At 35.3% G+C, this 20834-nt stretch overlaps 1 protein-coding gene across 4 annotated transcripts in view; it reads left to right on the top strand.

The window, feature by feature from the left end:
• Positions 1–20834, top strand: part of RANBP17 (RAN binding protein 17) — a 314617-nt gene that overhangs the window by 160374 nt on the left and 133409 nt on the right. The window lies entirely within an intron of this gene.

Here is a 20834-nt window from a genome sequence, read left to right as displayed (position 1 = left end):
TCTCTACAATAGTGGAATATTCGATATACCATCAGTTTTTATGCTATGAGGATAAAGTTTGTCTTCACTTTAGTTCTAAATATATAACAATATATTATATGTAAATGTCAGTATATATACATTTTTTCCTGTAATGGTGCAATTGGTTATTTTGTCATTTGTGATACTGCAGATCCATCACTCACCTCTACTGAGTTTATTCTTCATTTGGGTAATGACTTCAGAGAATTTTAATATCCTAGAACTGTAGCATTGGAAGGATTCTCATCATAAATTTCAGGACAACTAAGAAGTTGTCTGCATTCACCCATCAAGGCACATAAATAGAGACTTTTGCTTAATTCGTAAGTAGAATAAACTCAAGTATTGTCAATGCTTTATTTTCTTCTCTTGAATATTTATTGAGACTCTGGCTAAGATCTTATCTGAAGGAATGTGAAAATAAAAAACCTGAAAGACCTGCTTAATGGATACTCATCACCTAACAGACATGACACTGAGTTGCTAATATTACCACATCTTCTAGTTGGTCCAGTTCTACATAGAAGGTGAATACTTTCTATGAGTTAGACACAAAACTAAGTGCTTTACCTATGCATTTAAATCTCTGAAAGTAGGTCCTATCATCCCTATTTTAAAGTTGAAGCATCTGAGGCTCCAAGAAGTAAAATATCTTGCCAAAGTAACTGCTAAATGATAACTAAAACCTCCTGTTGGTCCCATCAGAAACTTTAGAGTTATTCACTGGCCTCTTTAATCAAGTAAATTCCATGCTGTGTCTACTACTCTTAGTCCATGGGGAACTAACCCCATTTCCTGGCCTCAGGAATGCAGACTTGACATAGCCCTGGCCAGTCAGATCACTGTATTCCCCTGGCCACGATTATTGGTTTAATATGAGCATATGAAACAAGCCAAGTCCAAGGTCAGTGAGGTTTAATTTCTGAGACCTTTTGAAACTATTTGGAAAGAGAAGCTCTCTTTCCACTGAATTTGTAGCTAGGAAAATTTAAGTCTTAAGATGTTAAGGGCTACTATGTTCAAAAAGCCAGTTTGAGAGTGAATGAAAGGAGTGAAAAGAAACACTGAGTTATGGAGAGAACAGATTCTGACACTATTTCTTTAGCCCCTGGATCCAAGGATTCAAATATGCTTACAAGAAAATCTAGCAATGTTTATTTCAGATACTGAGCAAATACTCCCTCCATCCATGCTCCCTGCTTTAAAACCGAAGACCGTGCTGAAGTTGTAGAACCAATTGGCTCCTAAAGATTTGAAGTGATACTGAAGTAATATTCTCTCTCTGTCTCTGTCACTGTCTCTCTCTCCCCTATTCCTCCTCCCTTTTTCTCTCTCTCCCCCTCTCCCCCTCTTTCCCTCCCTCCTTTTCCCCCTTCTCTTTTCTCCTCTCTTCCATTCTCCCTCCTTTTTCCCCTCCTTCCCTTCCTCCCTCCTTCCTGCCTTCTCTCTGTCTCTCTCTGTCTCTCTCTCTCACACACACACACACACACACACACAGAGAGAGACTTATGTCCAGCTTGACCACTAATTCTAAAATAGGAAATGACAATGAATATGCCAGGAGGAAGGGGGAGTGTTCTGACCTGTTGCCAAAGCTTTTTTTTTCCACCTCTACATTGCACCTATATTCTGTAATGGTCACTGCAACCCTTTTTAAAAAACTGTTTACATGTCTGACTTCTTGTTTGGATTTTACTTGGTGATTTGATATGAATTTTTAATGTAAAAGCACTTAGCATTAGGAGTTTGACATTTTGTCTGACCTTCATCACCAGGAGGATCATGAGAGGTTTATTCAGTGGGAAGAGAACTGTTACAGCCCTGACAGAAATGATGGGAAATAAGTAAACAGACTTTTAAATCTTCACCAGAAATCAATAGGGTTTAAAGATGATGGACGTTGGTGTTTTTTGCTGCTTAAGGACTTCAACCTTTTACGGGAAGATATCTTCTCATCGTGTCAGCAGTTTTTTCCCTGTACACAATGAATCACTGCTGCAAATAGAGCATTCTGCATAGCACACTCTTCATCATTATTATATGGAAGAAACTGTATATGCCTGCCCATGGTAACATAGAGCCTTTTGGGGCATTTTTGTATGAAAAAAGAGGGCCGTTTCTCACCATTTTGTTTTTTGTCTTATGTGTAATTCATGCTCCAAACTTTTTTCCTCAACACAATAATAGCAGTTTTTATTTATTGAGTACCTTTTAGCTATGTGATGTTAAGGTAGATGATATGATTCCATTTTATCGATGATGAAATTGAGACCCAAAGGCTCTGCCTAAGGTCATCCAACTAGTGATATAACTGGTATTTAAAATCTTGTTCCATAGTATTTGAAGCTTATGCTTTTACCACTCTTTGAACTGCATCTCTGAAGACACTCAGTAGGTATTCTCACCTTTGACTCTATTTCTTTAGCAGTGGTATCTCTTATTTCTTTCTTTCATCTTTTCCCTCAGTCAGTAAAACTGACTTAAGTGACAGATCTCCGCATAATTTAATAATTTAAATAAGAGGATAAGAGCTATACCATGGTCATTGAATAAACAGATATGGGTTGGGCTTCCCTGGTGGCGCAGTGGTTGAGAGTCCGCCTGCCGATGCAGGGGACACGGGTTCGTGCCCCGGTCTGGGAAGATCCCACATGCCGCGGAGCGGCTGGGCCCGTGAGCCATGGCTGCTGAGCCTGCGCGTCCAGAGCCTGTGCTCCGCAACGGGAGAGGCCACAACAGTGAGAGGCCCGCGTACTGCAAAAAAAAAAAAAAAGAAAGAAAGAAAAAGAAATGTGGGTTGAGAACTGCTTCCCAGTATACTCTGCAGATCTGTTTTTCATGAATGATTTACAAGATATTAGATTGATATAGCATTTAGCAGTGTATTCACAATAAACAGAATCCGATGAAAGTGTTCAAATATTAACAAAACATGTCATGCAGTGTCCTTTTTTTCAAGGTATAGAATTATATATTTCATTTTTTAAATATTTTTATTCTAAATACTTTACAACATGGAAAACTTGCCATTATAGAACAGCTGACTTTCCAGGTATTCGAGAAACTAAGATATTTATTTTGTAATTTGGAAATATTCTTTCTAATTCAAACTAAGAATACCAACTCAGTTTTTTAATAATAAGTAATCATGAAATATATATTGGTAGATAAAAATTTTCTCATAACATTTCCAGATTTGATGTGAATTTAGCTTTAAAGACACATTACTTTAGTTAATTGGAATTTTAAAAAGAAAAGATGAGATAGCTCTTTACCAGTTCATTGTAATACATGTTAGATATGTTGAATGCAAATACCATCTTATGAAAGGTGCAACAGTCTCTTAACTTTTGGAATCCTCCATTTCCTTATTTAGAAGCTGAAATAAACTAAAATTTTTGAGGATCCTTCTAACTCTAAAGTTCTATAACTCCTTAGGTTTAGAATATTGGTTTGAAGTCATTTTTTTCTATCACACACTTTTAAGTAATGTATGATTTTTCACAATGTTCAAAGTAATTTTTGCTGTAGCATTTTAAAATGTTCCACCCTCACCCCTTAAAAGCTGATGTTTTTCTAATATCTAATGATCTTCTCTGAATTGGTATACTGTGTTGCTCCCCTGACTTGTTCTTACCTCAAGAAGAGTGACTTGAAACCTTTGTTTCTCATATGAAAGAAAGATAAAATGTTGTTACTCCAGGCTGCCTAAAGGTTCTGATCAAGGAATAAAACTGATCAACCATTTTCTTACACTGACTTAGGACCTCAAAAAAGAGGTTCTCTTTACACTGACTTGGGACCTCAAAAAAGAGGTTCTCTTTACACTGACTTGGGACCTCAAAAAAGAGTGTTAGTAAAAATCAAGAATGCTCCGTCCTAGTCTGACCCTTATCCCTAATTTTTTGGTCATATAACCTCTTGAGGCCCCAGTTTTTTTGTCTACAAAATGGGGATAATAGGACCTACTAAACAGGGTTATTGTGAAAATTATTTGAATTAACATATGGAAGCATTTGAACTCCTAAATAAGCTGCTTTGTCAGACAACAATTTATTTAGGTGTTTTGCTAGTACAAGTTCTTATTACCTGGGTTTGATATATAACCTCAAATTCTTGTACTGCAGTTTTTTGGGTATGACCAGATGTAACTTCTAAAAAAAAAAAAGTACTGCTGAGTTTATTTATTCACTTAAATAAACTCTCATGGTTTTTATCCTTGCCCCTGTTATTAAGTAAACATGTCCATTTTTTAAAAGGCTATAGCTTCCTCAACATGACAGGGATTACAGATTAAACAAATAAAGAGAGGGCTTTTCAGTATAGGGTGTTCTGTTTATCAAGTTCCTTTTCTTGTTTGTCTTTGAACTTTTAATCCTCTCATTAAATATAAAGTCATTTCTTAGTTACTTTGCATTTAAATTTTGCATTGGTTACTATAAGTTTTTATGTTTAAATATTTGATTTTGATGAAGTCATCTTTAACCGTTCATTTTATTAACATCTGTTTTAGGGACCAGAAATTTTGCCAAAGAACGTGCTTTAAATTTATTGAAGGAAAATATGATTTGATACCTAAAAAAGTGAAGCAAAACCAATTTTTTTTGCTCCAAAATTTTACTGAATGTTAAGTAACGGTCAACCATGATTATGCCTGTGTTGGTCCTACCTACATACATTTGTTCCTTTTAAAGAACACATATGTTTCCTCTTTTCTAATACTTCATTCTTAAGTTATGTAAAATAGTTTTCATCCCTTATTAAATGACTTAATAACAGTCATCAATTCCTATCAAAACAGAAGTTATTTTCCCCAGAATTATTGTCACTTTTTTTCTCTTTTCATGACTCTTTGTACCTTCTTTTATTGCAACAATTATATTGCACATTTATATGTCCAACCTACACACCATCAGAAGTTTCTTACATTGTGAAATCTTATTTACCTTTGATGTCTAGTCCTTATAAGCTCTGTGTTGGGCATTTAGTGAACTCTCAATAATATATTGAATGATACTTCAAATTTTGTTGAAGATCCAAAAATGCTTAGCCAAATTGATCTATGACTATATAGACAAGTTCTGTTACCATGATTCTTAAAACAAAAATGTTCCCAATTTGTGACTGATGGTCTATAATATCATATTTACTTCCATAATAAATAGTCACCTTTCATAATAGTGTCACCATAATAAACTAAGATTAAAAGGATTTGCTGAGACTTCTCTCCCAGCCATTAGGATAAACCAGGTATAAGGTTCTACCTCCAGTTAGCTACGTGACCTTATCCTATTAAGGTTTTATTTATAAAATGACAGCTTATACTGGATTATTGCTAAGGTCTGTCTAGCTAAAGAAATTCTCAACCAGAAGAGCTTAACAGGATATGTCACCTACATTTATTTTTGCTAAGAGGCTTTCTTCCATCATACTGACACAGTTATTCTGAAACTCATCTAGCTTCTGAAAAAACCTAGGAAGCCCAGCTTGTTCTTAGCCCCACAGTAGGAGTGCTTGAGGAACCTGAACTGCATACTACCAGGTGCTTTTTACATCCTGAGAAAAATTGTTATTCACTTTTGATCTCTAGTCCTTAAACTCAGTGCTTGGCATTTAGTGAATGCCTACTAATGCTTAGTTTGGTTTGGTTCCATATAATGGAAAGTACTCATCTGTATGTAATGTATATATTTCTGTCTTTGAATTTGTGGGAAGGCACGTGTATTGTAAAGTCAGCTTCCTGCCATCCCTACACTCAACCAACATCTAAGTCCCTGCCACTGTGGTTTAGTCCCCAAAATTTGTTATAGAAGGTATAAACACTTTTTAAATATATCATAGACAGCCAATATGTGTTTATATATGGCCTTGTCCCTGAAGGACTATAAGCTACTTGAGGTCAGAAGCTCTACTTTATTAATTTATCTCCTTCTAGTGTTTATTACTATTTAGTACCTATTAGTCAATTTTGTTTACTAATTTGATGATTATACAGAATTTCAGAATTATACAGAATTTTCAGAATTATTACTGAAAAAAGATCACTGCCTTTGTAATGATCCCTCTCTACAAGAAGGAACATCCACAACTCAGTTTTGTGTGATAGCTTTTGTAAGAGGGGAGCTTCTGGAGAAGCACCTGATGATTGTCATTGTCTTTTATGTTATTTCAGGGATAAAGGACAAATATAGTCATAATTGCTGCTGTAATTTTCATGAACCCTAAACAGTTCTATATTTTTTAAATGACTGTAGAAATTTATTGGTTATTTTCATAACTTTTTATGCAGTCTAGCAATGTAATCAGATTAAGTGTGTATGTGTCATGCATTTTTTCACTTGTAGCAATAATCCCCTATCTGCATCAGTCTAATTTAGTGCTTTGGGCAATGAAGTAATGCAGACTAAATCAAAGCTGAGCTTGAGCCAAGATGATGAGTTGGAAAGATTCCTGGTTTTATAATTATATAAACCTGAATCTCCACTGATTGAGGTATAACATATATAAAACACAAAACATGGTACTTGATTATGGTAAGTTGCTCTGTAAAAGGTAGCTAATGTTATTTTAGTTTAAAAAGTATATTGCTAAAAATAGTCATTAGGTGTGAAAAGTATTTTAAAGACGTGAAGTTCACTGCCTTCAAAGTACAGATTACCAGCATATAATATATCTTGGCATATGTTGGCTCCATAGTAGGTTCTGAAACAGACCAAGGAATGAAAGAACCAACTAACTTTGTTGCAAGGCTGTGTGCTTTTTTATTTAATGGGAGATGATAGTCATCTGATGCCAGTCTAGATGGTGGCAGCCAGCATGTGTGTGATTTTTAATTGTGTATGTTAGGTGATTAGAGATTTCTGCCTTAGGCAAGTCACAGTACTAGATGAATTCAACTTCTGTTAAATTTTCTCTAGTGAAAATAAGGCCAATAATGACTATGTTGCAAAGTTATTATGAGGATTAGTGATTATATCTAAAAAATAACTATAAGTGCCTAGCATTTTGTAAATTTTTCTATAAATTGAGTGTTTTATTTTTATTCTCATTATTGCTGACATTGCTTTTACATCTTTATGTAATGTTCTATGTGTTTAAGGTGGGTTTCTGCCTTTGTGGATCCTCCCAGTATTTCTCTGTTCCTTAGAAACAGATCCTTTAAATAATCACAGGAACTCTCTAGGCATCTGAGAGCAAAAATACTTCATCAGATTCTGTAGGCTCTTAACTTTATACCATCCTACCTAAGCCTGCCTTCTAACACTGATTCTTCTGATCTTTCAGAACTATGCTCTCTTGACGTAGAGGAATTACGGAAGTTTACTGTCTGGCTGATCTTGGTATATGGTACTATCTGCAATTTACCCAAGAGAAATACATTCACTTTGTGCAGTCTTTATCTGACTGTCAATCCTACTTTACTCATATTGGCGATTTTTTTTGTATTCTGTCCCTACTTTTCTTTTCCTCATGATAATTTCATTTAATTTCACATTCTTTTATTATTTTTTCAAAATTCATTAACCCCTAATGAGGTCAGTTATATGAATTACAAATTCTCACTAAGTTGTTCATAATGCTGTGGAGGTGTATTATTTAATCCATCTTGTTTTCTTTACTCTCTATCCTCTTGATGTACTTGTTGTGATGACCTTAATCATGTTTAGAATGGTTCATGGAAAAGAGAAGGTTGTGACTGGAACTGACATGAGCCATAGAGTTTATTTATATGCTTGTGTAAGTCTTTTCTATTTTATCATCTTGAAGCTGAACTTATTAAGACATTGCTAGCTATAAATAAAAAGCACAGTTCTTTTCATCTGGTAGGTGTATAGTCCACCAAAGGAAATCCATTGTGGATACTGATAAGGAAATACATAGAAATTGAGAAGGGTTTTGGTAGTCCAGTTACCTTTGACAAGTCATAAGCTTTCTGGGCCTTAGTTTTCTCCAGTCCAAAATGGACATGTTAACTGCCTTTTCTATTTCAGTGGATTGTGTAAAGATCAGATGAAATAATGTGAAATGCATGTAAAAGGACTTTCTTTGTCATTCATGAAAAGTGTTAAACTCTTTATGATTGTACAGTGTTGTTGCCTTGAATACTTTGAGGAAAGAGAATAAGTGTTGGTATATTTATTAACTTGTTTTTGCCTCTCTTCTTCCAAAAAAGATTTGAAGCAGAGGTCACTAATGAAGTCATTGAATTAAAGATATTATTATTGGCAAGAGGAATGAAGTGAAAGGAAATCTGAGGAGGAAAATATTTTGTAAAGGTGTTGAATTAGTTTGCTGCATAGGCAATAAATATTTAGGAGGCACATCCTCAGAGATAGAATTAAAGTACAAATTGGATTGTTATTGTTGGCAGATAGGAGTGGTTTTTAAAAGAATAGTAATATATTGTAGATCTGGAGAGATATTTTCTATAAAATGGTAAGATCTTAAAAAGAAAAGGTAAAGATTAGATATGATGAGAAATTGTTAGTTAATTTCGATTTGAGTACTTGGAGGAAATACTTCAACTTACAGGGAAAGAGTAATTTTAGGAAGATAATAATGTGACCAGGATAGGGCCTGAATTTTGAATCTGTAAAGAAGAGACTAAGTTCTTATTAAATTTTTTAAAGGTCATTGTCTACCTTAAAACGCTAGTTTACCAACAAAAAAAAGTTACGGGTGGAGGAGAGAGAAGAGGGATATTTATGAATTATTTCTGAGATCTAGTGAAAATTCTAAGTATGTGGTAGAACTTTTTGAGATTCATACCGTAGCACAAAAGGAATTATGATGGTTTTAGATAATGTTTTGAAACATTAATTGTGACCATGTAATTAAAGTTTATGATTCTTGACCTCATATCTTATTTTGTAAACTGATGTTTTATAAAAGACTATTACTTTCTGCTTCAAGTTGCTACTGAATCATGTTAACTCCTTTATCAATAGTTTCTCTCTCTTTAGTTCTTTCCTCCCAAACTACGTTAAACAGAGTACCTATACCACTACTTCCTAGCTCTTTTTCTTTAGGCAAGTTCCTGAGCTCTCTGAGCTTTAGTTTTGTCATAAAATGTGGATAATAATACCTACTTTTTATAGAGTTGAAGTGAGGATTGAGATAATATTCTTAGCGTGATAACTGACACATAGAAAGTACTCATTAATAATTAGATGCTTCTACTGTTGTTGGTGGTGTTATTGCTATAATTATTACAACTGTTCTTATTATCATCGTTGAATACAGTTATTTTTTCCCTAGTGGTCTACTAAATCAAAGAAAAATCATTGGGAAATAATCACAGGGGATGTGTTTATATAAGTGGTGGCCACGTATTATATTTTACAGGTTAGTAAACTTTGCTTCTTAGCATGTTATGAATATCTCTGAACTAAAATGTTTGGAGAGGAAAGAAAGATTTTCTTTATTTGAAAACATCCTTCTGTTTTACATCTTAGAATAGCAAAAACCTGTATGTACTTTTTAGAATCAGTCTCTCTAAATGATAGCCCGATACAGAAACCAGGGTTCTTTACAGCAGGCCATTCTGAGGTTGGAGGTATCGTTGGAAAAAAACGTAATTAGCATTCACCACAAATTCTTACATTTCTCAGTATTTTATCTATGAAGTGGTCACTCTTGCTTGTTGCCCTTTAGGCAGTCAGTTGAGGTGCATTAGTAAGCTGGGTGAGTAAACTGTTGAGCATATCTAATTGGGCTCCTAGAGAAAATGGCTGACCAACGGTTTTGAATACTCAAGAATTCACGTATTGAATGCCTGTCGAGGACCAAATCTGTTGTGAAATCATCATTACCCTTAGAATCTTGTATTTAATGATGAGACTGGTAAGAAATGGTACAGGGAGATAAACATGTGACCGAGGTGAAGACAGGCCTGTAGCAGCCCTTAAGAGGGACACCTGCCTTGGGCTTGAGGAGAGCAGGACTCGGGAGAGAGGAACCAGAGGACTTAATGATGGTAATGTCTGGGCTTTGAGGCCAAATGGGAGGTGGCTGGGTAGAGAGGTGGTAAGGGACCAGGAGGGGATAAATTTTTCATTTGGGGAACTATTAGGTGGTGGAGTAAAGATGAAAATATAGGCCATGAAGGGAGAAATGAGATTTTTCTGCTGTGGCCTTGGAGGGTCTCTTTTGTGCAAGAACTAGTCAGTTCAGAGGAGGAAATGATTAAAATGGAATTCACTATTTTATTCTGTTGACTTGATCAGTCAGTTTCAGTAAAAATGCTTGCGCCTCATAATCCATTTGGGCATGGATTTGTTTTTGTTACTCTTTTATAACGTAGAAAATACTTTCAAAATTCTCATGTGGTTCTTGATAGTGGTTGTACAATATAATCACATGGGGATTATTTTTTTAAATGCCGGTGTAGATTTGTTGTAATGATTCCAACAGAAATTTTTAAATGTTGGGGAATGGGGAAATAGATTATACAAGACTAGCAAAATATTGATAATCATTGAAGCTTGGTAATGGATACCTGAGGTTCATTAAAGTATTCATTATGTCTGTGTATGTTTGAATATTTCCATACTAAAAAAATTTTTAAGTAAATTTCAAAGAAGTTTTTCTCAACAACCACCACCAAAAAAATACTCGTGCCTGGGCTGCTTCCTAAACCCATTAAATAAGAATTTCTTGAGATAGGACTAAGGTATCTTTTTTCTTTTTTATTGAAGTATAGTTGATTTACAATATTGTGCTAGTTTCAGGCGTACAGCAAAGTGCTTTGGTTATAATATATATATATGTATACATATATATTCTTTTTTTCAATTCTTTTCCATTATAGGTTATTACAGAATACTGAATATAGTTCCCGGTGCTATACAGTAACTTCTTGTTATTTATCTATTTTATATACAGTAGTGTGTATCTGTTAATCCCATACTCCTAATTTATCCCTTACCCCCCTTCCCCTTTGGTAACCATAAATTTGTTTTCTATGTCTGTGAGTCTGTGAGTCTGTTTCTGTTTTGTAAATAAGTTCATTTATACTATTTCTTTTAGATTCCACATATAAGTGATATCATATGTTTGTCTTTCTCTGTCTGACTTACTTCACTTAATATGATAATCTCTAGGTCCATCCATGTTGCTGCAAATGGCATTATTTCATTCTTTTGTTTTTTTAAGTTCAACATGATCCTCGTATGTAGCTGTGGTTGAAAAACCTCTGCTTTATGAGATAAACTAAGCAGGAATTATTGTTCTTATTTTACAGGTAGAAAAACTGAGACCCAGAAAGGCTAAATGTTTTGTTACAAGGCCACATAGATAGTAAAGAGCACAGCAATTGGATTGTCAGCCTCATATATTCTAGTGCTCATTTTATTATACCACTCTGCTTCTACATTGCCCATCGAAGGAATGATTTCATTGCTAGTAGTTGTCATATGGTCTGTTCAAAACCTATGCTGTATTGAAGATATCTTAGTCATAACGACTCTGTTTTAGAACACACTAGTTCCTCTTCCTCACACTGGCAGTGAGTATTGGGTGCAAGCAATGACGGTTGCTAAATTGGTTTTATTTGTGAGTAGGTGCTCATAATTCAGCCTGCCATTTTCTTTTCTTTTCCTGCGAATATGGGGACAGTGTAAGTACCTCTTGGAAAGAAAAGATGCTGATATTTTTCTAACGCCCTGTGCACTGGGGCAGTGAATCTACATGCAAATTAAAGATTTTGGTGACAAATGATAACTCTCATCATCACTCTAATCTCGTCTTAACTTTCCTGGGTATTGTTAATTCATAACGTAGTTTAAATTGATTTACTACTATTGATTTCTGTATTCATTAGAATGAAAAGAGAAATCTTGCCTTTGCAAGGGAAATACAGTTATCAGACACTTTTTTCTCAGAGAATAAAAGGACCTGGCGGGATATAAACTGTGAGAATGACAGTTAAATTGACGTGAAGGTTAATGCTTGCTTGCTACATTGATGTTGGAGGATCAGTCGCTTGTCAGTATGCTGCTATAATACATGCAGTACATCTTCATTAGGAAGGCATATAGCAATCAGTTTCAGGTTTCCGGATGAGCCTGTGGCCAGGCCATAATTAACCTTTTGAACCTGGAATTGTAACAGAATGTACTATTGGCTTGGGTTATCAATTATGGTCAGAGTCAGTTGATACTTTCTCAAAGAAGGCTTATTGGTGATGGATATTATAATCTACTCATTTTCCATTGTTTGATTAAAAAATAAAATTGACATGACAGAATATTCCATTTTTTACTTTTGGAGAGACCAGTTTTTGTAAGCCAGATGCTTTGCCAAACAAACCGTTATATTAGTAACAGTTTGGATTTTCTTGGTTTCGATTTGGTTTTCGGTCTCAATTTTCAGTATTGTTTTAAATTTCTTAAGTATGAAGCAGTGTAACTGGTAAGGAGGACTTTTTAAATACCTGATCTGCCAAATTATAATAGAAAAGACTCAGATAGCATTTCATCATACTTTAAACATAAGTTTTAAAAGATTAAAGTTCAGGTGCAATCATGTTATTAAGTTTTTCTGTTTTTTTGTTTTGTTTTATTTTTTGCGGTACGCGGGCCTCTCACTGTTGCGGCCTCTCCCGTCACAGAGCACGGACTCCGGACGCGCAGGCTCAGCGGCCATGGCTCACGGGCCCAGCCGCTCCGCGGCATGTGGGATCTTCCCGGACCGGGGCACGAACCCGTGTCCCCTGCATCAGCAGGCGGACTCTCAACCACTGGGCCACCAGAGAAGCCCAGAGGTACCTTTTAATGAAATCATGGCTTTAATGTGAATTTTTTAATGCCATGTGGATTTATAGTTTAACTTCTTACAGAGAGTATTAAAGGCAAGTAAACTTAAAATTTCTTGGCTTGGTGTCACTGTTTGTTACAGGAGGAGGAGAATACAGTTAGAAAAGTATTCCATATCATATTGCTAATTGGGGGGAAATTTCTTTTTAGAAAAGAACATTTGTTTTCTATAACGCCATCTGCTACTGAAAGAAAGCTCAATAAAATCTTGACTCATAAAAATAGTGTTATCCCCCCACCCCAACCCTGACCTTGAAAGAATGGCAAGTTCTCCCCCACCCCCTTCTACTAAACAGAGAGTGTCTGGGGTGACTTGAGAACTTATGTTTATCAAAATGGTAATGGAAGGTGGAAGGAGGGGGAGAAGTGTGACAAGCATGAGAATGATAAGGTAACACCTGTGTAATGGCCAGAATGGATTCCAATCCTCAACACTGTCACTAACTGGCCTGTGAATTTTAAGAAAAACTTTGAAAGTGAATCACAATGATGAGAACTCTGTCTTCTAAACTCATAAATGTAACAGTGAATATCATATTTGCTGATTTATTGTTTCAACAGATTTTTTTTGATTCTTTAATTAGCCCTGGCCCTGCCTTCAGTGAGTTTATAATCTAGTTTGAAGAGATTAGATTTTTACACTAGTGGATAAAGTCTCAAAAACAGATGTCTCTTGTCTCTCTATCCCTCTTCTCTAGCACAGAGACTATCCTGTGTCATAGAGGTGTTTCTTTTGTTTTTTAAATCACTCACCACATGGTGATGGAAAGGGAGAAGAGGGAGGAATCGGTAGAGAAACATAAAGCAAAAAGCCTAGCAGTCCTTGTTTCTGAAAAAAATCAAAGCGAAAATGCAATTTATCAACCTCACCTCTGAAATTACAATGTAAGTCAGTAGAAATCAATGCATAATTCTCTTGCCACACATTTCTTGCAAAAATGAGATATAGCTCTGCTTGTGCCTGGCTCACATAGCTGGGTCATAATTAAGGAAACCTGTGTGGGCTTAAAACCTAGAGGAGAGTTTCCCTTCCTTCTACTTCAACTTCCTCTTGCCCCAAACCTATCTCCACCAGTTACTTCAGTCTGGCACTGCTGTTGAACCCATAGCACCATCTAGGGGTCAGGGGAGGTGATGGAGAGCAGTATTTCTGTGCCTAGGCATTCCCAAGAGCTTACAGCTTTAGTACTTTTAGAACTCTTCTCCCAGTTTCCAGTTAGCAATTCTGTAAAATTATGTCAGAAATAGATGAATATGAGGTTTATAGAGTTTTCTCCTCATGGCAATCTAAGAAAGAAAGTTTACACACATGTCAGAAGACAGTATTATACAATGAATAATATCATACAGGCTTTATTCCAAATCGACTTGGGTTCAGATCCACCATCTGGGCTTGTAAGGGTTTTTCTATTTTAATGTGTAAAGTGGTTTGGACATAGTAGGCCCCTAGAAGTGAGTCATATTATTATGTTTCAGAATCATATGGATGGAATTAGATGGAGCCAAAAAAAAAAAACAAAGTCAAATTCTACAAAAATAATGAAACTATTTTATTCAACATAAGGAAAGAAATGAACATTAAGCAAATGTATTTGGTGTCAGGGCTCTACTTTTTAAAAGGAGAATCATATGTATAACTGAATCACTTTGCTGTACATCTGAAACTATCACAACATTGTTAATCAACCGCACTCCAATATAAAATAAAAAGTTAAAAGATAAAAAATTTAACAAACAAAAATAAAAGAAGAATCATAGGCTGTGGTCTATATCTAAATCACGAAAGGTGTTAAAATCACATTAATAAGTATTCTGGTTACAGCAGAGTAGAACTATGTCATCGTCAAAGTAAAGCTGACTGAGGCTTCAACGTGTAATTAAATTGCACTTTGCACAAGAGCATTAAAACAATTCTTGTAACACTCTCCTCCTCCATCACTTTTCTCCTATCAAAACACAAGAAGCCAGTAAGAAACATCATTCCCTTCTTGGAATAAGAGAACCTGCAAACAGATGATAAGAAAATGTCATTCATCATTTTCATTTTCTTTGGAAATTGTGCTTCTCTTCTAAATATACCATAATTTTTTTCTTTTCCTTTCTATGCTCAATCAAAATACTTTAAAATACTGTTTTGTTTGTGGAAAAACACCCTTCTGTCTCTTAAACATATCTTGTGCTTTTTAGTAAGAACCAGTTGGGGGATGCAGATGCATCATCGTAAGCAACTGTGCCTTGGCACAACTGTATTACAAATTATGTTGTGAAGTTGAAAAGCTAGTTTCCCTACTATCCGTTTCTTTTGGTGAATGTAAATTAGCAGTGTGATACCATTTTATTGATACTGGAGATACAGTATGCATGTTTTTATTCATACAACTTTTTTGAGAAGTGTATAATGTTGCATATGTTCTTAGACTTCTGTCTCCAAAATCCTCTTGCTAACTCTGCTAGTTATAAGGGCATGCAGTTTTCAGCTATACCGTCTTGGGTTCTACCATTTAGTGGCCTCTAGGCAGATGTCTCAAACTCTCAGACCCTCCCTCAGCTTTCTTGTTTCTAAAGTTAGAATAATAATAGTTAATTCATAAGACTGTTGTAAGGATTAAAGGAGATTACATATGATAAGTTCTCAAAAAATATTAGGTCTCTTTCCCTATAAAATAAAACATTCCCCTAAAAAATATGTTGTCCCTTTTTTTCTTGACTACCTTCACCCATTTTGCCTTCCCTCATCCTATCCCCCACCTCTGGCAACCACCAATTTGTTCTCTATATCTTTGAGGGTTTTTTGTTTTAGATTCTACATATATGTGAGATTGATCATACAGTACTTGTCTTTTTCTGCCTGACTTACTTCACTTAGTGTAGTGCCCTCAAGGCCCACTCATGTTGCTGCAAATGGCAACATTTCATTCTTTTTTGTGGCCGAATAATATTCTACTGTGTGTATATACCACATTTTCTTTATCCATTCATCCATTTATGAACACTTGGCTTGTTTCCATGTCTTAGGTATTGTAAATAATGCTGCAGTGAACATTGGGGTGCTTTTTTTTCAGGTTAGGGGTTTTTTTCCCTTCAGGTAGATATCTGGAAGTAGAATTGCTGGGTCATATGGTAGTTCTATTTTTGATTTTTTGAGGAACCTCCATACTGTTTTCCATAATGGCCGCACCAATTTATATTCCCAGCAACAGTGCACAACAAACACAATAGTGCACCTTTTTTCCACATCCATTCCACATCCAATAACCAATACTTGTTATTTCTTGTCTTTTTGATAATAGTGATTCTTACAGGTGTGAAGTGATACCTTGGTGTAGTTTTGACTTGCATTTGCCTGTTGGCTAGTGATATTGAGCACCTTTTCATGTACCTGTCAAACATATGTGTGTTTTCTTTGGAAAAATGTCTCTTCGGATCCTCTGCCATTTTTCAGTTGCATTGTTTGGTTTTATTTTCTACTGATTTGTGTATGAGTTCTTTATATGTTGGATATCAGATATACGATTTGGAAATATTTTCTCCCATTCTGTAGGTTGCGTTTTCATTTTGTAGATGGCTTCCTTAAATGTTGCTAGACATTTGAAGTGATTCTAATTTGTATCTAGTACTGCTGTTTTCTAGATCCAGGGATGGCTTCCAATTAATATTCCTTTAAGTGGAATAACGTTAATTTGTCTAGCTCACTGCTACTATATTGTACATGTACAGCTTGGGAAAATGTGCTGTTTTTGCATATTTTCTGTTCATTCAACTGGTTTATGAATCAAAAAACAGAGGCCTATCATGTTCTAAGATCCTGTAATTATTGCAAAATAAAGTATCCATTTATTAGGTAAGAATTGTCTACAGTGTCTGCAAGAGTAAACAGACCCACTCGCAAGAATAAGTGTTGCCTTCAAATTTATACTGAAGTATGCCGAAAAACATGTATACTATAGCTGTGATAATGAGCAGTACAGTAGAGAGAGGTGATTTATGATACCTGTTTCTGACAACTATAGTGCTGAGATTCCCAGGGTATCTGATTGTGGCATTAGCATGCTGACAGCTCAGCATTTAGAACATTATGGTAATTTATCCTGCCTATGCTGTCACCTGCACTGTCAGAGTTTCTTTTTAATGATGGTATAACTATTTTGTTTGTTTGTACTGCATTCTTTTCATTTGGCTAATGCTTTCTCATTAGATTGAACCTAGTAAATGAGAGTAATTAAGTGCTTCCTATAGCTCAGATGCAATGATTAAGTTGCAGAGCTGCTACTGATTATGTTTTGTCATTTATCTCTATTAATCTGAGAATAATCCAAATGATAAACACATGTAATTTTTTGCTAATGTTCAATAGATGAAATTTATAGTTTCTCAATGGAGCCAAGCAGTAAGTGTATATTCATATATAAATGATAAGTTGTTACATGTGAACTTGCTTTTAATCATCATACAAGTTACAACTAGAATTAATAAAAAGGGAAAGATACTTTTTGTCACACTGAATTTACTTTTTCCTGAAATGTCTTTCTTTATTCCAAAAAAAGAAAAAAGAGAGAGAGAGAAAGAAAGCAGGCTTAAATCTCTGTTACAGAGCAAGTTGTCTCTAACTTTTCCTTTCTTTGAGTTATATGCAGGGGCAAGACTAAAATTTGTTTTAATGTAGTGTATTTGAACTCATGGGATTAATCAGTTTTTGCCTTTTAGTAAGCTAAAATGTGGAAATAATGTGCAGTTACATATATATTTTTTGAAAGATAATACACAGTTACATATTATTTATATCTGACAGTATTTGCTGTAAGGAGCTATACAGTTTTCATAACTGAAATATTATGACTATTATAGTTAATTAATCCTACTAGCTTTTTAAAGTTTTTGTAAACAATGCCAAAACAACTGATATTTTGTTTGTAATTGAGACAGTATATGCCAAATTCATGCATTTTAATGTAATTATTTGCAAAAATGTATTCCTAACTCTTTACAATTTATTTACAAAATGATAGTTCCAACAAACTTTCAAATGTACTAAGAGAAAACAGTACTGTTTTTAGGAAATTAGATTTTTGTGACACTGTTTTCATAAATGCTTTAAAAGATCATAGACTCGCTTAATCTGTGAATATTTGTGTGCATAGGCTACCCTTAATCTTCAGTTCATATATCAACGGTAGGAAAATTGACGGGAACCTAGTTATGGTATTTAACAGTTTGTGATTAAGTGTATGACCGGAATCTGGTTAGACTGTGATTTATCATACATTGGAATAAGAACATTAACAGTTTTTTTTTTTAAAAAACAAGCATTGTTGTCCTTGAGCTTGCAGCATGTTCCCAGGCACTGTAGTGCTTTAACAACACTCTTATAATTCACTTAAGAAAAAGGTCTTTTAAGCATCCATACACATAATGCCTACACATTTAGATCATTTGCGGAATTTCATGTGAACAAATGGTATCACCTAAAATTAAATTTCTGAAACATCGGTGTTAGGCCTATTTCAGTGAGTTAGTTTTAATAGAATGTTATTTTTTGAAAATAAAGACATTGTATAATTCTTAAATGGAATTTGATATTTTTAATGATTATTCATGTATTCTTTGGATTCCTTTCTAAAAGAATAAATGATTTTTTTTTTTTTTTTTTTTTTTTTGTGGTATGCGGGCCTCTCACTGTTGTGGCCTCCCCCGTTGCGGAGCACAGGCTCCGGACGCGCAGGCTCCGGACGCGCAGGCTCAGCGGCCATGGCTCACGGGCCCAGCCGCTCCGCGGCATATGGGATCCTCCCAGACCGGGGCACGAACCCGTATCCCCTGCATCGGCAGGCGGACTCTCAACCACTTGCGCCACCAGGGAGGCCCGAATAAATGATTTTTAAAAGGTGGGTTTAGGCTAAACAGAGAAACTTTCCTCCCCTTTAGGTATAGAAATGGCTTCCATGCAGACTAATTGGAAATTGAGACTATCATAAATATTGGGCATTAAGTTCTCTAGCAGTCTATTCAAATTGGTTTTCCCTCATTTTTTGAAGATTTAGTATTTAGCCTCATAGATGTGGTCACCTTTTAGGGATTACATTTTTAATTCTATACTTAAGGCTAGATAATTTGTTAATGTTAGTATAATGGAGGAATCTGTGTTTTTGAAATTGTGGAAAATGTCTCTGATAGGCATTGTCAGTTAAGTAAAGGACCAAAAGCAGAAAGTCCAAAGTTCTTTCTAACTCAGACAATGTTCCCTAGTAGTTATTTCATCGGATAAATCTCTCTTTCTTCTGCACACTGAGATATTAGGATGAATAATGGTAAGTATTAGGCCAATGAAATGCTCTTTGAATGTTAAATTATAAAATAATAAGCCCCGGGCCTCCCTGGTGGCGCAGTGGTTGAGAGTCCGCCTGCCGATGCAGGGGATACGGGTTCGTGCCCCGGTCTGGGAGGATCCCATATGCCGCGGAGCGGCTGGGCCCGTGAGCCATGGCTGCTGGGCCTGCGCATCCGGAGCCTGTGCTCCGCAGCGGGGGAGGCCACAACAGTGAGAGGCCCGCATACCACACACACACACACACACACACAAAAAAAATAATAATAATAATAATAAGCCCCAAAAGAATAAGCTTTAAATGTCATAATAGGTTTCCTATCACTGTTTACTGATTTTTTAAAAAAAAACACAATTTGAATAATATTTAGGAAGGATTGTTAATTACTTTAGAAGATATTTCTTTTTCAGTAAAGGATGGGAATGATAGTTTTGATGTAAGAATCTTTTCATTGACTTGAATATATTCAGTTCACTAATATAAATTAAATATCTATTTTCTCTTTCTGTATTCCTGACAGTGGATTCCTAAATGCCCTTTCTTTAATATTCTGGTTTTTAAAATTATAATTCTTAATCAGTCCCCACCCCCACCCCTTGTCCCCACAACAAACAAAGAAAAAGTCTATTTGAGTTGTTAATGTTGAAATCACAAGTTGTAACTGTCCCTTTCTCCTTGGTTAAAAAATAATTACAAAAATAGGGTAAAGAGAAAATTCCCTTTTTCCCCTTGTTGGTCAGTTCTGTAGAAGTAATTTAAAATACCGTGTATTGAATTCTTTGATCATTTCTCCTGGGTGGATAGGGAAAGAAGTCAAAGCTGAGGCAATTGCTTCTGGGCTCTCTTTCTGTGTGCCTGGTAAATGAAACACAAGGAACCTCACCAAACTACATGACTAATGGCAACCTCCAGTGCCGCCTGCAATCAAAGATTAATTTGCTTTATCAAGTTTAAAGAATACTGGGTGATAAATCATGTCAAAAAGAAATAATCAGTCAAAGGCTGATGTTCTTTTCTACATGTGAGGACAGGTGCTATGAGGCAGGCATTTGCCATGTACAGTTAATTTTGTTCTTGTGCATTTATGTTCATTTTAGTTTCTATTTAGTTGATTCTTGAATCAAATAATTTCTCTCATTAAGATCAACTAGCATTCCAACTGGAAGGCTGTCGGATTATGGATGCAAAATAACATTCTTTCCCTTTAATTTGTATAAATATTTTCTCATGTGAGGATTATTAATAAATGTTTACTTTTTTCAAACATGAGTTAGCTTATGCCAAATGAGTAGTGAAATTGTTTTCTCCTTGTCAAGATGGCCAAGAATATTAACTGAGTGTTCATATTTGTAATAGATATCTGTATATAACATACCTACATATTTATATAAAATTTTCATTTTACCCAAATCCCCACACCCTTTTCTTTTCTTTTTCTTTTTTTTAGAGAGAGAGAGAGAGAGAGAGAGAGAGCTGGAGTCTCTCTTTAATTCTGTCCCCTGGGTCCATAATGTAGGCTCCATTTTAGGTAAGATTGTATTATAAAGAGGTGGTCTTCCCAGCACTTTTAACACACGCATTTTGAACAGTATCTAAAACCAATCTTGTGTTTGTTCAGAGGCTGTCAGGACTCTTCTTAAAGTGAGACTCAGAGTATCATTTTAGAAGAGTTTTT

The sequence above is a fragment of the Mesoplodon densirostris genome, chromosome 3 (assembly GCF_025265405.1).
Source record: "Mesoplodon densirostris isolate mMesDen1 chromosome 3, mMesDen1 primary haplotype, whole genome shotgun sequence".
Classification (NCBI taxonomy): Eukaryota; Metazoa; Chordata; class Mammalia; order Artiodactyla; family Ziphiidae; genus Mesoplodon; species Mesoplodon densirostris.
This window is presented reverse-complemented; position numbering and strand designations above follow the sequence as displayed.